The sequence below is a fragment of the Cornus florida genome, unplaced genomic scaffold (assembly GCF_030987335.1).
Source record: "Cornus florida cultivar Cherokee Brave unplaced genomic scaffold, ASM3098733v1 CherokeeBrave_3.0.0_Hap2_Chr11, whole genome shotgun sequence".
Lineage (NCBI taxonomy): Eukaryota > Viridiplantae > Streptophyta > Magnoliopsida > Cornales > Cornaceae > Cornus > Cornus florida.
The window spans coordinates 52443848-52458009 of NW_026775581.1; the positions used below are offsets into that span (position 1 = coordinate 52443848).

General features: G+C 30.4%; 1 pseudogene; it reads left to right on the top strand.

Moving 5' to 3' along the window:
* The first annotated feature begins 536 nt into the window (after positions 1–536).
* On the top strand, positions 537–3016 carry LOC132283057 (F-box protein CPR1-like; annotated as a pseudogene).
* Positions 3017–14162: the final 11146 nt, after the last annotated feature.

The following is a 14162-nucleotide window of genomic DNA, read 5'->3' on the forward strand; positions in this document are numbered from 1 at the left end:
AAAAGTAATATTTTTTTCCAAAAACCTTTTTTATCACGTGCATTGTGAACGTGCACTTTTGCTAGTACCATTAAAAACTGCCAGAATTTCTGAAAGAACTTCATATGTCTATCTCAGTTGTGTTTGTGGCAAGGAATTTCTAAAGGAAGAAAAAAAGAAGAAGTAAAAGTTAATGATGTAATTTAACTAATTTTTTTTATATTATTTTAATTTAAAGTTATAATATATATATGCCAAATTAATGGGAGGGATCTCAAAAACAGATACACCTTTTTGAGAGAGTCGGGGCACTATACCGAGTATAGCACTGAGTACTGCCCAAACTATGATATTTTGAGTGAACTAAAAGATTGATTATAAGAACTCTCTAAAGCAAAAATGGTTAATCTTACAACAAAGTAGTAGTTCCATCAAAATATTTGTAATTTTTTTTTTTTTTTTTTGGCAAATAGAATTTGGTTTACTCTTATTTATTTATTTATAAAATATAAATATGCAAGCGAAATAGATTTTCATAAAAAAAGTTGCTTTCTCCACAAAAATCTGGCTGTTAACTTTCGGCCTACACCAAAAGTTAGGAAGTATCAAATTTATTTGTTTTAATTTTAATTTTTCGACATCGACCGAGGTTAAGGGAGACACAAAAAAAAAAAAAAAAAATCCCAAACTTTCCTCCACATACTGTACTCCCTCGCCTCATTTCTGTAAAAACCTCGAACCCTAGGAGGGGAGCAACTTGAAGCAGCAATGTCGGACATCCCGGAGGATTTGATCGCCGACGTTCTTTCTCGACTTCCCGTACAGACTCTGCTACGGTTCAGGTGCGTTTCTAAACAATGGTGTGCCCTAATCGACTCCCCTAACTTCATCAATTTGCAACTCAATCAATCACTCAAAACCAGCACTGACCTAAGTGTGATTTTTGAAGACGGCAACCTCTTTTCTGTAGCATTTGACTCTCTTGATGATATCCTGAAACATGATGATGATATTCTTCCACAAGCAATCAATTTGATTGATCTGAAATTAGACTACTTTCGTATAATAGATTCTTGCAATGGCTTGATCTGTTTGTATTCTAATATGCATGCAATCCTCAATTTGTTAAACCCTTTCACCAAGAAATACCAACTTATACCTCGTGTGTCACCACCTTCTTTCAAATACAGTCGTTTCCAACGATTTTATGGATTTGGCTATGATTCTGTGAATGACGATTACAAGATTCTAAGGATTTCTAGATATTTTGATGATAAAAGTGTCCCCTTCCACTATGAAGTAATAGTTTATAGTTTAAGATCCAATATTTGGAGAATGATTAATTGCAATTTCCCTCATATCCTTACACACATGTTTCCAGATTTGTGTTATGGCGTATTTTTTAATGGTGCTGTGCATTGGGTAGCTACTCGCGAGCCCGATTCACATGTGGATAGATTTATTGTTGCTTTTGATCTCGGGGATGAAAACCATTGGGAGGTTTAACTCCCAAACATGTCGGGTAATTACATTGATTTGGGTGTTTCGGGTGAATGCTTGTTCTTCAGTTGTATCAGTTGTAAGGATGAGGATGATAGGGTTGAATTATGGGTCATGAAGGATTACATGGTCCGGGAGTCTTGGACCAAACTTTCTATTGATTTCTTGAACCTATATGCAAAATTTCGGGAAGTCAGTATTTTAGCTTATTCAAATAGCAGCAGTGAAGTACTCTTAACACAAATTAATCTGACACTTCGTTGGTTAGACCTGAAAGAGCAAAAAGTCGTGGATCTTGGCATTCGTTCACATGGAACAAAGATTTGTATCCCAAGCCTTGTTTATGAAAGCTGTTTGCATGCTTAACATTGGTTTTTCGTCCACAAGTGTGTTGCATTTTGGTGTAGTTTTGCACACATGGTTTGAAACAGTTTATTGGGAGGTGCAACTCCCAAATATCTCGGGTAATCATTGCAGGACTTTGGGGGTTTTGGGTGGATGCTTGTTCTTGAGTTGTATTGATGATGATGATATTATTGAATTATGGGTCATGAAGGATTTCATGGTCTAGGAGTCCTGGACAGGCTGGACCAAACTTTCTATAGCTTTCTCGTGCTGAGTATATAAAAATAAAATAAAATTTGGGAAGTATTTTAGCTCATTCAAATTTCAGTAGTACTCTTAACACAAATTAATGAGTCACTTGTTGGTTAGACCTGAAAGAGCAAAAAGTTAGGGATCTTGACATTCGTTCATGTGGAGCAGAGATTTGCATCCCAAGCCTTGTTAAGCTTCCTTGTGATCTTGTAACCAATGTTCTTTAAATGTTATTGTGGTTTGTGAAGCTGTTTGCTCCTTTAACAAAGGCTGGATTGCTTTTTCGTCAACAATATTGTTGCCTTTTGGTGTAGTTTTTTACACACTGAAAATAGTTTATAGTTAGAGATCAATATTTGAAATGCAGCAGGTCTCTTCTTTGTAGAACAAAAGAGGTATGCTTGTTTTTTATAGTGGTAGGGGATTTACTGGTGGTATATGTTTGTTCTCTCTTGAACTTTTTCTCTCTTCCATTTTGTTTGGTCTTAGCAGTGGATTTTATGTGCGTTCCTGCTTTCTTAGTGAGAAAAGCAGTAAGATTGTATGATAATTATAAATTTTATATGTGTGAAGTGGTTACATTTTATATGTATTTTATGTATTACAAAGGTGTACTTTGTATGATAGTTGTGTTTTGATAAATTTGAATTTGAGTGATGCCTAGATTCCGAATCTTGGCTTGGCCAATCTAGTGGTACTTCCTGTGTGACTGTGATTCTTATTACTTTCTTCGGTTCTTCCCAATAAAAAAATTGATTCTCATTTACAATAGTGCAATATAAAATCCTTTTGAGATGGGTCTGCTTTGCAAAATTTGTAATTCAGTGATGACACCGGTTGTTTATTTATTTGTTTCTTTGAATTTTATTTTGTCAAAGTGGTCCTGATGCTTCATATTTTCTTATTTTGAGAATGGATCTGCTGAGGGCTTTTTTTTTTTCAGCATCAATTCAAACAGTGAAACTAGAATTTCCTACCTATATTTGGGTTCCATGTGTTTGAATTCCCAAAAATGAGTATTGACTCACTGATTGATTTATTTTTCTTTTTTACAATTTTGGGTGGAACTAACAATCAACTGTGGGGGGAGAGGAAATGCTCTAACTTTTCAGAAATCACTATCTGCTATAAACTGGCAGTGCCTCATTCGCCTTCTCCATCAGAAAGTGATTGCTCTAAAGCAAGCAGGCCAAAGGTTCGGTTCCGCCCTATCAGAAAGATGTTCGATCCATTAACAGAGCTCAAGTCTCAACGAAGTCATTTGGGTTCTGCGATTGAACCTGGTGAACTTGCAGCAGCCGGTCTGGCAAGCGTCAGGAGGAACAAGACATTTTGGAAATCATTGTTGCATTATTTCTCAAATGCATCTCGTAGTCCTGAACTTGGTTATCGGGTTCTGAGGAAGGATCCCCATAATTTAGTTGTGCCATGTTCACCAGCCCGCCTGCATGGGGTGCCATTTATCATCGAGTTCTCCTTGAAGTTCCCTGAAGAGGTTTCCGCGGCCAAGACATGGAAAGCAGACAATAGTTTAAATTCCGTTGGTTTATTTAAATCAACGCGGGACTAAGGCAAGGAGACACACTTTCTCCCTACAAATTTATTTTGTGTGCTAAAATGTTGTATGGGGGGCTTCGGGTGGATTGTCAAAATCAAGTAATTTACCCTGTGAGATTTTCTTACATGGATCATCAATTGATATGAGCTAGAGAGTCATCTGGCAAATTTTCGGTTAAATGTGCCTATTATCTTGCATTTATTTAAATTTTTTTCAAGACAAGAAGTGTTAGAAGTTAGATTAGTATATGTAAGAGTTAAAGTTTGACACTCCAAATTCTAGCGAAAGCACTAACGTACTCGGCTATCAAAGCATCTGCGTGGAATATTTTGAGATCCATAGCATTACGGAGCATTAATGTTTCTAAAGCCTTTTGGAGAGAGCTGTTTGGCATTGCCAAGCTACGGAAAATGTGAAGTTTTTTTATTTGGAAATGCTGTAAAAATTCTCTCCCGGTCCATGTTAATCTTACAAAAGTTGATTATGGGGGCAGAGTTGATTGCTTCACGAGGAACAAAAATCGGTCCCCTTAAAAATTTTGGCCTTGTTGCGTACTTTTGTTGGTATATATGGAAAGGTAGGAATAATAGGTTCTTGATAGGTAATTATGGAAAACTAGTTGTGCTCAATTTTGGGAATTTCTAGAAGCAAATAGTGTCCCTAAATTGCCGTGTCCCAACCGTGTCCAACAAGAAAATAAAAATATTCAAATTTCAGGACACTTTTAGTCTTTTAGCCATGTCCAACACGTGTCTATTGTAGTGTTTGGGCAGTGTTGGTCTTGTCTGAATGTGTTCGTGCCTCTTAGAATATATACATCTATATAATATATATGTATGTATATATAAGGAGATTTTATACCCCCCACACACACACATATATATATATTCTAAAAAGTGTAGGAAATTTCTAAACATTTTTAGATTTTCAAAAACTACAAAATAATTTTCGTTAAATACTTTACATTCAATTCAATGTTTTAATGTAATTCATTCAATCACTTGAGTTGCCCCATCAGCATTAATACTACTTATATTACTTATATAGAAGTGTAAGCATTTTTTTCTTCAATTATTTAGATACATTTTCATTTATTATAAATTATTTTATATGAATTATAAAAAAAAATTAATACCTTTAAAAGCTAAATTACTTTTATTAATTTTTTCCTAAATGACAAGTCTTTTCCTTTTCTCAACTCACATTGTTTGGTACACCTTTGATTATTTCTATATATGTTCATTGATTTAAATTATTTTATTTGACTTCAAATCAAGAGTTGATACATTTTAAAGTTAAATTACCTTTATTAAATATCTTCCTATATATATATATATATTATCACCATACTCCTATATACAATAATAATTTTGATGAGTTATAAATATGTTATAATTCATTGCGTGAGTTACCTGCTCTCTACTCTATGGTGAACTAAAGGACCAACCTTCAGCTTACTTGATAGCAATGCCAAATTTTCCACGACCTTATGTTTATGTATAAATCCGTATTCTCACACCAAACATTTTATTGTTTCCCATTACAATAAGCAATGATAATATTTGTTTATGAAAATAAAGAGGTTTATAAAATAAAGACGACCATAAGTCAAGTAACGAATTCTTATCATATTCAATTATTTGAGTGGGTGGGCCTTACTGTATTAATTAATTGTGTGAGTGTGTGAGTGAGCCAAACAATGAACTACTTTACGACTCTTGTCATAGTCAACAAGGTAATAGTCAAGTAGTGAGCCCCCAAAAAAACAAAGACGATCATAAGTCAAGTAATGAGTTCTTACCATATTTAATTATTTGGGTGGAGAACTTTGACTGACCATATGGTCTTCGTTTCTAACCCGATTTAAATTATTCTTGAGTCCAAATTGAAGAATTTTGAGCCCTCCTTCCATTATTACTGATTCACTTCCTATTTATGACTCTAAATGACCACTCATTTGTTACAAGTGGTCAGAAAACACTTTAATTTTACTTTAAAAATATCTCCTTTATTTCAATGAATTATAAATATATTTGTTACTTCAGTGCATGAGTTACAGGGTTACACCTCTTTAAATACCCACATAAATAAAAATATACATATTTATACACTTTTCAAACATTATATATATATATATATATATATATATATATATATATATAATATCTATCTATCGTGCTTTCATTAAAAAGAAATTCATTAATGAGTAGTAACATTTGCCATGTGGAGATTCATTGTTCATTTGATTTTCTCAAAATAAGTGGTGAGATCGAGCTAGGCACATTTTAGAGAACGACTCTACCTCCATCTTTTTTGTTCTTGTCAAGGCCATCCACTCCTGTTTCTTTGTCCTCCTGATATTTTCCAGGATGGCTTTTTTTTTTTTTTTTTTTTTTTAATGCTTGAATGAATGACTCAAATCAAAATGATGAGAAGCGATAGTAAGAAGAAAATAGAATGGGCATGGCTAATATTATAACCTAAAGTATTGATACATAAGTTGGTAAAAATAAATAGATTGATTTTTTAAATTTTATTATTATTTATTTTTTTTGTTTTCTTTATGGTTTTCTCTATCTGTGTTTAATTTGGATTTCGACTCTTTTCAGTTTGAGACTTTCAGACCTCTGGTGGTGATAAGATTGTGCAGCCTAAAGTATTGACACATAAGTTGGTAAAAATGCGTTGACTTATTTTTAAAAAAATATTATTTATTTATTTATTTTGTTTTCTTTACAATTTTCTCTATTTTTGTTGATTTGGATTTTGATTATTTTCAAGGTTGAGACATTCAGACCTCTTGTGGTGATAAGAGGAAGTGATTACATGTAAAATTTTTATTATTATTTTTGTTCGACAAGAAAATATGCTATATCTTTTCTTTGAGATGACGATCTTATGAATAAATATGCCTAAAATTAAAGGTTGCCAAAAGCGGTGATTGTATATATGTTAGGAAACTAATACCAATTAGGCAGTCTTCTTTCTTAATTATTATTTTAAGTACAATGCTATTTCCTTATTTATTTTCTTAATTCATCTATATAATAAAGCTATTGTAATAGAAATTAAATAAAAAGTAAGAACTTTGGTGGCTAATCCCCAATTCAAAGGATTATTGGCGGCTGATCCAATCAACTAAACCCTATCATCTGGTATCAGAGTATTCGATCATTGGCGGCTGATCTCCAATCAACTAGACCCTATCATCTGGTATCAGAGTATTCGATCTGAGACCGCCCAAATTTTTTTTTCTTTTTTTTCTCTTTCCTCTTTCTTTTCTACTTATAGTATTCTCAATATGACGGTCAAAGAACTTGCAGAACAGGTTGCTGCCCTTACTACTAGGATGGATGCGATTGTGCGTGATAATCAAGCTAGTTTTCAGCAACTTCAAGCAGCTGTGTTGGCCCTAACAGATCAGCCCCAACGTGATGATCACATACCAGTATAGGGTGATAACCTTGACCGCTTCAACGTGACGAGAATATTCTTCAAAACGCACTCTGTCAGGAAGATGCAATTATTGCAACCACGACTCACAATGTGCCAGAGTATGCTTCTCAACCATTACTTTATGATGCGAGCTAGATATTTCGGCTTGAGGACAAGCGTTGATTCAAGAGGGGTGGAATGTTAGGAAACTAATACCAATTAGGCAGTCTTCTTTCCTAATTATTATTTAATTATTTTAAGTACTATGCTATTTCCTTATTTATTTTCTTAATTCATCTATATAAGAATGCTATTCTAATAGAATTAGGACTTTGAATTAAATAAAAAGTAAGAACTTTGGTGGCTAATCCCCAATTTAAAGAATTATTGGTGGTTGATATATATATATTGACAGGGATCTATACCCTAAAGTGATCCGTTGATCGGAAGAGGTCGAGACACTTTTAAAATTGTTTGTCATTTCATCTTTTTGATGGAATCACAAACATTTCATCTTTATGATGGAATCCTAGTTAGTAGAAATTTTATATACATATTAATATAAAAATAAAAACTGCAATTAATTAAAAAAAATAGTGAAATTTTATTTAAATAATGAAAAATTCTTAATGCGATAAAGTAAGTATTAAAAAATGTAAATGTGTTCAAGTAACTTATTCATCATTTAAACAAGCATGTAAACAAAATTATACAAAATTAAGTAGAGAAAAACTCAAAATTATCTCATGTTATACTATTTTGCCATGTATATATATATTTTCTTTATATACAAAAACAATGCCTTTGGTCTATTTCAAATTATTTATGAGGAGATGAATGAAAACAGACCCCTAATTTACTATATCATCAAAATTCGAAGAAACTCTTCAATAATATCCAATATCTTGTTAATTGTATGTAAATCAAATTTATCAATTGTCAATGAGTTATTCTACCCAAAACAAAATTTTTAAAATTGATTGATTAGTAATAAAATCAAGATATAATTTTTTTGAAATAAACCTAAATTAATTATATGTAAGCAAATAATTAGCAATTATAATATGATACAAAAAGAAACTTTGAAGTTTAAGGCCAAAAAAATTAATACTCTATATGTATCTATATATCATACCTATTAAGTCTTTCATGTATAACAAGATGTCCATCATCATGGCCCGTCAAGTGGCATCCATTTCATTTTCATAGTCACAAATTTTCTATAATATTCATATACTAACTTGTCATGCCTAAGGGTTGAATTTTAATTTCTAGGAATCATAAATCAATTTTGTTTATTGTAATACAAAATGTTAGAAAAGACACTTTTGATAAGCTACCACTATCCCTAAAAGTGTTAGAACAATTTACTATTATTTGTATTATGTAAAATATTGTAACACGATGTTGTTGTTATTATTATTGCATTTACATTATTTAATGGTCAATTCACCGAATTTTGCTAGTATATATATATATACATATGTATCAATTCATCCAAACTAAAAATGTCAACAAAATAAAATCACACAAATATTCTCAAGTGATAAAAGGTAAAACATATACAAATACAATACAAATTCATAAAGACAAGAGGGTAAAATGCATAAAGATGAAATGGAAGAAGTGTCGGGAACTATTTCCAAGCATTTGTTTCGGTCTGATCCGGTCCGACAAGACCTGAACCCGAAAGACAAACGAAAAAAATAAAATACAGGAAAATGAAAAAGGGATAGGTCCTCGCATGCGGCATGAAAGACCCTCCTTGTCATGTTGTACGGTGGGATAATGTGCTTATTTGTATCTCTGATAGTTTTTTTGTGTATGTTCTCATAACCACAGCCTTGCGGTAGCAAAGAATGATATATTCTCCTTTTATGTAGTGTTGTATTTTGCCAGAAAGAAAAAAAGAAAAGAAAAAGAGATTAATAATTCCGAACAGGGGGTTTAATGTAAAACAAAATTAAAAGGATTAAATCTTACAATGAGGAATAATATATAGAGTCAAGGATTGATTATAGCAGAAATTGTTAAATCTTACAACAAAGTAGTTAGTTGCACACTCACCACACACTTGTAAAAAAAAACATTGCAGAAATAGAATTTGCTTTATTCCTTTCCTATTTATAAAATATAAGTATGATTCTCATAAAGAGTGTTATTAGAGTCGGCACACTATTATCACTGTTAACTTTCGGCCTACACAAGAATTTACGAAATATTGACCGAAAGTAAGGAAAAAAAACCAAGAAAAAATTCAACTTTTCTCCACATTTTCCTAATTTCTGTCAAAACCTCAAACCCTAGGAAAGTCTTTTTCACTTAATCGGTAGGTATTTTGATCCTTTCAAACAAATTTGTGACAAAAAAGTATGAACTTTTGTACGAAGGGAGGTCTTTGCAAAATCGGACAAACAATAGGGGCGGAGCCAACATGTGCCCAGGGGGTGGCTACCCCATGTTGGTCCACTAGATTTTTTTGTTTTTTTTTTTTTACACAAATTTATAGAAATTGATAAAACGTCACCCCTAAAATTAATAAAATGGGCCCGCCCCTGAATCCACTAAGTTTTATTTTATTTTATGTGTATAATTTGTAAATATTTATAAAATATTCTCATAAAAATTTTAAATTATCCCCCATAGAATTATTTATTTCTAAAAACGTCTTTAATTCATTATTCTTTTTTATTTTTTTTTTCTTTTTTTTTTCAAATTTCTTTTTGTCATCTTCAAAATCTTTTGCATTTTTTTTCTACCATTAAATCCTATTTTTTCTTTCAAAATTCTCTCATATATATATTTTTTAATTTTATTTTTTCTTAAAAATTTCTTTTTTCTTACACTCAAGCATAATTTATGTGCAATAAACCCCTCTTTTTTTTTTTTTTTTTAATTGACTTATTTTAATGCACTGTTGTTACGCTATTATATTTTCAACATGTTTGGAAAAAAATTATTTTGTCAGTGTTAACATGCCTGAGGCAAATTCTTGACTCCACTCCTGAACAACAGAAAAATAGTAAAATATATATGACAAATTATAAATTTATTTACAATTAGACCAAACCTAGGGAAAGCCATTATAGTTGAAAAAAGAAAAGAAAAAAGAGAGTAAAGTTAACGATGATATACTTCAATCAAATTCTTCTTAGATACAGAGTCAACTAAAATGATAAATAATAATACATTAAAAGTACAAAAGGTTAAATCTTACAACAGAGCAGTGAGTTGAACCACACATTTGTGAGTTTGCTTTATTTCTTTTCTATTTATAAATTATAATGTTGGGTTTGGTGTGCAGGATAGTAATGGAATAGAAGTAGGAATGAAATAAGAATGAGAATGAGAATGAAATGGAATGTAATGATTATTCTCATTCTATTGTTTGGTTGTAAATATGAAATGTGTAGGAATAAAATGATAATAACCGTTCTAATGTTTGGTTGGACTAATTTAAAATTTAGACTGAAATAAATTCCAAATTGAACTATCTAAATATCCTTTTTAGTAAGAAATAAATTAAATTAACAAAATGACATTATCTAAATTTTTTTAAAAAATAAATGGTGGCAGTGACGGTGGTGGATGATTGTGATACCTCCGGATTTTCGAATGCGGGTTGGTTAGGCCCACGCCCGAATATCCGAGAATATCAAAAACAAAATCGGTAATAAATGAACACAGAGTACAAAATAATAAATATGAATAAATAATTTGCTGAAAGAAAACTAAAAGAAAAATCCTATAATAAAACCTCTTAATAAATTTTCATTAATAATAAAATCATTTTGATACAATAAATCCTCCATTAATACAACTTGGGAATCTAAACTGTGTGGATCCCTAAAAACCAATCTGAACAAGTGACAGCAATAACTGTCTACAACTGAAGAACGAAGCATAAAAGAATCTCCTATGTAGAATTAGAAGAATGAAGTAGACTGATCCCCGCTCAGCACGAACAACCTCTAGTCCTGACGAACACCTGAAAAATAATGGTGAGTCAGGCTCACAAACAAGTTCTACTCTACTATAGTCTAAGCAGAGATCCAATACACATATACATCCTAGTCAATCCAACAGTAACTAGTAGTCTGTACACACACACACACACACACACACACACACACACACTAAATGAACCTCACTAGACTATAGGGTTGTTTCAACCTGAATAGTAGGTAACATGCAAAACGCACATATAGTGGGCATGAGTACCTAAACCTACCAGGGTACACAACTACACTATATCTAGCTACACATTCCTAATATACGCGCCTTAACGACTGATCTTGAGACTCAAGCTCATATCATGGCACCATACTTATATATATATATAATCTAGTAACCATCCTATCCAGTATAAATTAATTCTCCATAAGTCATTCAACTTGTTCAGCTGACCTGACTTGAATATAAATAGGACTTAACATTTTAGTTAATTCATTCCCTTATATAATAAATTAATCCTCCATATGTCATTCAACTTGTTCAGCTGACCTGACTTGAATATAAGTAAGACTTAACATTTTAGTTAATCCATTCTCTTATATAAAATAGGTATGACTTAACTGATAAGTTAATCCGTCCCTAGAATGCCATCATCCCATACCGGTGCATTAAACCACATAATCCAATAATTGATGTAACGATTAAGGAAATACATCAAACAATTCAGAAATAACTATGATAATATGATATTAAGTTATCACAAAATAGGAATGACTTATTATTTATTTAAACTTCCTATATCATATGTCCTACATAAACTGAATCTTATACATGATAATATTTTATTATACCGTCAAATAAGCATTCTTCATATCCAATTCATTCTACACATTTAATCTTAATTGCTAAAACATTTTAAAAGATTAAATCCATTCGTTTGTTTAAAACATTCAAATAGCAAACATCATTATGATTGAGTCTATTTAAATTTATTTAAACCCAAACCTAGTCCCTATTTAATGTTTAGGAATCCTAGGCATGTTTCTACGTTCCATTATTCAACAGATATGAAAAATACATAATTTAAACATGTAAAAATTCACACCAGAAATCAAATTAAAATAATGCATTTATCAATTCATAACATAAGAACAGGTATGAACCAATTTCATAAAACCTATGTTCTAATCCAATTAAACATACATAATTATTTAATTTTATGTGTTTAATAAATCCTAAAATTTCCTAGACATGTACAGAAACACGAATCAAAGGAAAAGAGATAGAAGAAGAACTTGCCTTAAACTTTCGGATCGAAAGTTAAACTTCTTCTTCCTTGATCTTTTCTCTACAGGGTTTTTCACCTCCTTCCTTCTCTAATTCTTTCTCTCTAGAATATATCACGTGAATATTTTTAGCCCCCCTTTACAACCTATAGTTATATATTTATAGGCTAAATAAAATAACCCTAACCCTTTTCCCAATCGAAGTTAACTTAAAAAAAAATTAAAATTAAAATATTAAAAAGGTAAATAAAATATGTTGCGTATATAATTTATGTATATCTTTATTAAATAAATAAACTATACACATCCCATTATTTATTAATGGATTATCCAATAATACTTAAGTTACCATAATATTATAAAGTAACTTAAAACATAACACGTATCAAATCTATTTGTATTTTTATTATGTAAATATAAAACATATACATCAGATTAAATATTCTTACCCAAGTTACCATAAAAGTAATTAATAAATTACCCATTATTTATTAATGCATTATCCAATAATACTTAAGTTACAATAATATTATAAAGTAATTTAAAACATAACACGTATCAAATCTATGTATATTTTTGTTATTTAAATATAAAACATATACATCAGATTAAATATTACTACCTAAGTTACTATAAAAGTAATTAATAAATTACCCATTATTTATTAATAGATTATCCAATAATACTTAAGTTAACATAATATTATAAAGTAACTTAAAACATAATACGTATCAAATCTATGTATATTTTTATTATTTAAATATAAAACATATATATCAATTAAATATTACTACTCAAGTTACCATAAAAGTAATTAATAAATTACTCGTTATTTATTAATGTATTATCCAATAATACTTAAGTTACCATAATATTATAAAGTAAATTAAAATATAACACGTATCAAATCTATGTATATTTTTATTATTTAAATATAAAACATATACATCAGATTAAATATTACTACTCAAGTTACCATAAAAGTAATTAATAAATTACTCATTATTTAATAATGGATTATCCAATAATACTTAAGCAAATATTATAAAGTAACTTAAAAAATAACACGTATCAAATCTATGCATATTTTTATTATTTAAATATAAAACATATACATCAGATTAAATATTACTACCCAAGTTACCATAAAAGTAATTAATAAATTACTTTCCCTTTTATATATGTATATAATATATATATATATATATATATATATATACACACACACAACTATCCATAAGTAATAATCCGTACCCATCCAATCTCCTATCCAAGTATTCCATGGGACCTAATTGGTTTGCCTATTACTACTAACCATAACCATTAAAGAAAAATAAAAGAAAATAATAAAATAAAAGAAAATATTTAATTTACAATTAATTAAAATACCATTTAAGCACATAATATAATTAAACAATTAACGTATAGACAAATACAAATAACATATAGACACATAATCAAATATTCAAGTAACACTTAATTCAATTAAACCCATAAACAATTAGTCAAATAATCAATTAAATAATTAAAAATATAATTAAAACAAACAAATAAATACCGAGACTATCCTTTTAAAATTAGAGGTATTACATTCTTCTCCCCTAACAAAAGGAATTCCGTCCTCAAAATTCGCCCTTACTTTCTTCCATTACGCTTGGAAACTGTGAGCGAAAAACATCATTTTTTTTCCCAAGTACACGCAACTTTACTATGAGGGCTCCACTTAACTCCAATATACTAAGTAGTATACAGGGTTCCTCCAAGTGCCATAGAATATACGCACAAACTCCTATGCACCTAGTGCTAATAATTTGGTAATGCTAATCCAGAGGCGACTGCGTCAATTGCGAAAC